The sequence below is a fragment of the Belonocnema kinseyi genome, chromosome 5 (assembly GCF_010883055.1).
Source record: "Belonocnema kinseyi isolate 2016_QV_RU_SX_M_011 chromosome 5, B_treatae_v1, whole genome shotgun sequence".
Taxonomy (NCBI): Eukaryota; Metazoa; Arthropoda; class Insecta; order Hymenoptera; family Cynipidae; genus Belonocnema; species Belonocnema kinseyi.
In genome coordinates, this window is record NC_046661.1 from 53,210,889 (window position 1) to 53,217,046 (window position 6,158).

The 6,158-nt window shown below is 31.1% G+C and overlaps 1 protein-coding gene across 4 annotated transcripts in view; it reads left to right on the forward strand.

Annotated features, from left to right (window-relative positions):
• The window catches only part of LOC117173178 (glutathione hydrolase 1 proenzyme-like), a 138,535-nt gene that overhangs the window by 131,299 nt on the left and 1,078 nt on the right, over positions 1-6,158 (forward strand). The gene's annotated exons all lie outside the window — the stretch shown is intronic.

Consider the following 6,158-nt stretch of genomic DNA (forward strand, 5'->3'; position numbering starts at 1 on the left):
AAAATCAAATTTGAAAAATTTTAATAGGCGTCGATGACAAATCCTTCTCTCGTATGATCAAATTAATGCCCATTTCTTTATTTTAAAATAAAATAATTTTTAGAACGTTCTGGAGTGTTTTGGAGTTTTCTCTTAATGTATGAACTGAAATGGAAAATTTTAAACAGAACCTTCAGCGAGCCCAAAGCTTTAACCCAGAAAACAGTTTTAGTGTTACTACTGTACCATTTAACCCAGTGACTTACCCTATTAAACCTTTTGTGCACAGGTGTTTATACCTGATACCTTTTTTTCTATGGGTACGCGATTGTCACCAAGTTAGGATCGTCAGTAGATAATTTGAAAATAAGAAAAATTGTACCTAATTTTCACAATTATTTGAATATTGAAATGAAAGTCTAGACTGTATATTGTTTTAATTCTTAAAAATTATATTAGGATGTACTTCCGAAAAGGGGATATGCCCGATTTTCTACGCACTTCGTATACTTATGTATTTTGACGCGCTGATTACGAATATGATAGTGAAAATTGACGCAAATTTGATTTTCATAGTGAAATCATCAAAAAACCATAAAAATCATGGTTTTTCAAGTTTATCTCAGCTAGTATGCAGCATTAAAAAAATGTTTCAAATAAAAGTTGTAGATCTCATCGAAATGCACATTTTTTGTTAAAAGCATTTTTTTATGAGAATAATAGTTTTCCAGAAAATCAGTGGTAAATCCATTAGTTTCGACTTATTGCCTACTCACGCTCTTCACCGTGAGAAGGTTGGATTATTTTGAAGACTATTTTTTTCCTTTTAGATTTGATTATCCCTGCCCCTTTTTTAACGCCCTGTGGGGGCGGGAAGGCACCCCTGTAACTGGTCATATAAATAATGTAAGATGACATCCCTGCCGCTTTTCCAACGCTACGTGGGGGGGGGGGCACCCCCATGACTGGTCATAGGAATAATGTAAGATCACACACCCACCCCTTTTACAACGCCTGATGGGGTTTTAGACATATTAGCTGAGATAAACTCAAAAATCCATAATTTTTATGGTTTTTTGATGAATTCACCATGAAAGTCAAATTTGCTCCAATTTTCATCCACAATATATTGCGAAGATTAAAAATTATATTAGGTACTTCTAAGAGAACGGGCACTTCATAGAAGTGTTTTAACCAAATGTTTCATTTATTATAATATAAGAAAATATCCAAATAAGTAATTCCATTTGAGGGTAAAAATTTTTTCAGAATCTTTAGAAGCAATTAAACATGCATAAAAGAAAACATTTTAGTTTTGAATGTCTTTTAGTATTACAAAATAATTCTGCTCTTGATATTCTGCTACCCCACTACAATTTGTGAACTTTTTCACACTTTCAAAAAGATGAGCAAAATTAAATTATAGGCGAAAACGTATAGTATCTTAATTATTATTTAAGCTATGCTTTTTTAGCAATTTTAAAAAATGATTTTAATGATATTGATGAAAGTTATCAAAGTTTCGAAAGACTTTTTAAGGTTCCAGAGATTTAAAACCTTTTGTTAATTAAGAAGAATGATTTAAATTAAATTTTTCAACTTTTTAAGGATTTTGAAAGACTTTTGAATCGTGAAATTGGTTTGCTAAGATTCCATGGAAAATTTATTAAGATTTTTTAGTTTTTAGTTATACATGTTTATAAAATTTTAGAAATAATTCGAATAAGTGTAAAAGTTATCTAGAAGTTTCGATAAAGATGCGACCATAATTTGGAAGTATAGCTGCTGAAGAATTTTTAAAGGTTTCGGAAAAAATATCCTTATTTTTGTGGCGGAATTTATAATAATTTATTAATATAAAACATTCATTTTGAAAGAATATTTTTAAATATTTTCAAAATATTTCTAAGTATTTAAAAAATTGTCGGAAAATATCTGAAAGATTTTAAGGTATTTTTTTTTATTTTGCAGAACTTTTTCTAATACTATAAAAATTGGAATCGTTTAAAAAATCTATTTACAAGCTTTTGAACAATTTTGAGAATAATAATAATAATATGTAAATATTTTCAAAAAACTAAAAGCAAAAAGAAGCTTTTTGAATATTTCGAAATGAAGTTTTAAAAGAATATTTAGCAAAATTTAAAAAAATTACATAACATTTCCAAATGGGACGAAAATGAATTTTAAAAGCTTGTCTGAAGAAGATTAAGAAGCCCATAATAAAGATTTTAAACGATTCCGCGAATACAAGAGTCGTAAGTGCAGTCGGTTAGCCACTAAAACTGATCTTGTGCATAAATTACTCATCTCATCTGATGTATACTTGTCATATCTAAGATGAAGCTGGAGACATATAGATAGTGATTTTCATCCTAAGTGCTCTCGCGCTCTTGATTGTAAAATAAATCGTTCTTGAAATGAGAACTGGAATCATTTAAATTTCGATAATAGGATTTTGTTCGAATGATTCGTTCATAAAAAATTGAATGATATTTTGAGTCGACAAATATCAATGAGCATCACTGGCAATGAGATTCAAAGGCAATCGGAAATAAAGTCGGTTCGTTTCTGCCTAAAACTGTTCAAATGACGCATTTTTTTATAATAACTATCGACAAATTTAACAAATTGTATCAGATGACAAAAGTTCATTAATTGGCATCACAGGCAATGAAATTCGAAGACAATCAAGAGAAAATTCGGTTCGTTTCCGCCTAAAACTGTTCAAATCATGTATTTGTTTATAATAATTGTTGATAAATTTAAAATATTATATCAGATGATAAAAATTCATTAATTTTCATCACAGGCAATGAGATTCGAAGACAATCAACAGAAAATTCGGTTCGTTTCTACCTAAAACTGTTCTAATCATGCATTTGTTGCAATAATTGTTGATAAATTCAATAAATTATATCAGATGACAAAAATAAATCAATGTATATTACAGGCAATGTGATTCGAAGACAATCGAAAGAAAATTCGGTTTGTTTCTGTCTAAAAATGTTCAAATCAGCATTTGTTTATAATAATTGTTAAAAAATTCAACAAATTATATTGGATACCACATTTTCATGATCAAATTTCACCTCATTGCTCTAAATGAGCTATTTCGGTGCATAAGTATTCTTTACAATAACATAATATATCATACTGGTTAGTTGTTGCAAATATTTGTTTATAATAAATAACTTCACATATCAGCAATTTTTTTTTCTTTCAGAGACGCTTTAGAATCAAGCCAAAGGAGCTTTAACCAAATAGTATTAAGAACCATGAAATTACAGTTGTCGATGCTTGACCTGTAATTTTAAAAGGTCTGGGCACGAATGTTGATGCACTACAAAGTCTAAGCGCCTAGCGCGAGATACATATATTATCGGACGCTAAGTTCGAGATAAATATATTACATGGAATTTATTGTTTGGAATATTATAAATATATTATATTATAATTATATCCTTCTTATCTGGCGCGAAGCACCAGATTCAACAGACGTGCAATCTAGGCGCACTGAAATCTGCGAGCAAAGCGAGCCGCACTCGAAATTGCACGCTCTTTGAAAATTACCTAAATATTGCGATTCAAGGTGTCCTTAACATTGCTTCGCCAGCTTGCCTGAAACAATACAAGTTTTCCTCAAAATAAAGACGCAACTATTGCGATTATTCCGTGACCTTCTACAGAGAATTTTAACGTAGAATCCGAATTTCAACCATTTAAAAGTTGATTTTGCTTTTTTTCGAGCTTTTTAAAAAGGAACCGAATGGGGAACCCAATGGGGTCTTTACGGGTACTTTGTGGAAGGTATATCAAGCTAGCACCTCCACAAAGGAAATTCCAAAATTTCTTTATGTCAGAATTTTGGGCTTTTTTGGTCTGTATTGCCGATTTTTGGGCTCCGCTACTTTTTGTGAAAATTGAAATTTTTAGTGGAGGTGCTGACTTAAATCAAGCCACTATATAAAAATTGAAAGAAAAAAATCAAGCACGTCAGAATTTTGGGCTTTTTTTGGGCTCTTAAACGCAACAACAACCAATTTCCAAAAACCACCCCTACAAAATATAAAACCACCCCCTATGTAAAAAATAAAATTCGGAAAAAACAAAGAAAAACAGAATTTTTGGCTTATTTTGGGCTCTATAATGCATGAAAAAAATTAAAACCCTACCCCTATTTTCAAAAAACCAACCCCTTGCAAAAAATAAAATTTGCAAAATCCAAAATGCACTAGATTTTTCGCTCATTTTAGAGTCTCAAATGCACTCAACATTATATTAGAAAAACCACCCCTGTGTAAAAAAACGTCAACCTAATAATAAAAACTTAGACCTTGATGTTGGCATTTTTGAACAGACCAAAAATCAGAGACTCCATTTGAACCGTAAAATTCGAAAAATATCAAAGACTATAGTAACACTGTAATATTCCGAAAAAGAATAGGTTTGCACAAAATTATGTTTGATTGTTAAAAAGGGACTGTTCTTTAACGTCAAGTGTTGGGGACCAAAAATCGGAGTAGGTATTTTAAAGAAGCCCAATAATCATAAACTCTACTGACACTGAAAAATTCTCAAAAATAATTATTTTTGACAAAGTCATATGTACATGGTAGAGAAGGGTTGATTTTATACGTTAAGGGTTGAAGCCCAAAAATCGGAGTGGATATTTTCGAGGAGCCCAAAAACCAGAGACTACTTTAACACGAGAAAATTCTCAAAAATATTATTTTTTGACAAAGTCATATATACATTTGGTAGAGAAGGGTTGATTTTACAAGTTAAGGGTTGAAGCCCAAAAATCCGAGTGGATATTTTTGACGAGCCCAAAAATCAGAGACTACTTTAACACTAGAAAATTCTCAAAAATATTATTTTTTGACAAAATCGTATATACTTGGTAGAGAAGGGTTGATTTTATACGTTAAGGGTAGAAGCCGGAAAATCAGAGTATGTATTTTAGAGGAGCATAAAAATCAGAGACTCTTCTTATACTAGAAAATTCTCAAAAGTATTATTTTTTGACAAAGTCATATATACGTGGTAGAGAAGTTTGGAGTTTATACGCTAAGAATTAATGCCCAGAAGTCACTGCTGGTATTTTTGAGAATTTTCTAGTGTCAGTAGAGTGTCTGATTTTTGGGCTCCTCGAAAATACCCACTCTGATTTTTGGGCTTCAACCCTTAACGTATAAAATCAACCCTTCTCTACCATGTATATATGACTTTGTTAATAAATAGTATTTTGGAGAATTTTCTAGTGTCAATGTATTCTTTGATTTTTGGGCTCCTCGAAAATATCCACTCTGATTTTAAGGCTTAACCCTTAAATTATAAAATCAACCCTTCTCTAACACATATATACGACTTTGTCAAAAAATAATATTTTTGATAATTTTCTAGTGTTAATGCAGTCTCTGATTTTTGGGCTCCTCAAAAATACTCACTCTAATTTTCGTGCTTCAACCCTTAACGCATAAAATCAACCCTTATCTACCACGTATATATGACATTGTCAAAAAATAATATTTTTGGGAATTTTCTAGTGTTAAAATAGTCTCTGATTTTTGGGCTTCAACCCTTAACTTATAAAATCAACCCTTCTCTACCATGTATATATGACTTTGTCAAAAATTAATATTTTTGAGAATTTTCCAGTTTCAGTAGAGTCTCTGATTTTTGGGCTGCTCCAAAATATCCACTCCGATTTTTGGGTTTCAACCCTTAAAGTATAAAATCAACCCTTCTCTACCATGTATATCTGACTTTGTCGAAAAATAATATTTTTGAAAATGTTCTAGTGTTAAAGTAGTCTCTGATTTTTGGGCTCCTCGAAAATATCCACTCCGATTTTTGGGCTTCAACCCTTGACGTATAAAATCAACCCTTTTCTACCATGTATATATGACTTTGTCAAAAATTAATATTTTTGAGAATTTCCCAGTCTCAGTAGAGTTTATGATTATTGGGCTTCTTAAAAATACCTACTCCGATTTTTGGTCCCCATCACTTGACGTTAAAAAACAGTCCCTTTTTAACAATCAAACATAATTTTGTGCAAACCAATGTTTTTCGGAATACGAGGGTGGATTGATAAGTTTCCGGCCTGACCAAGAAAAACAACGTTTTTAAGAATTTTTTTTTTTTATTTCTCAACATAATCTCCTCCAAGGCTG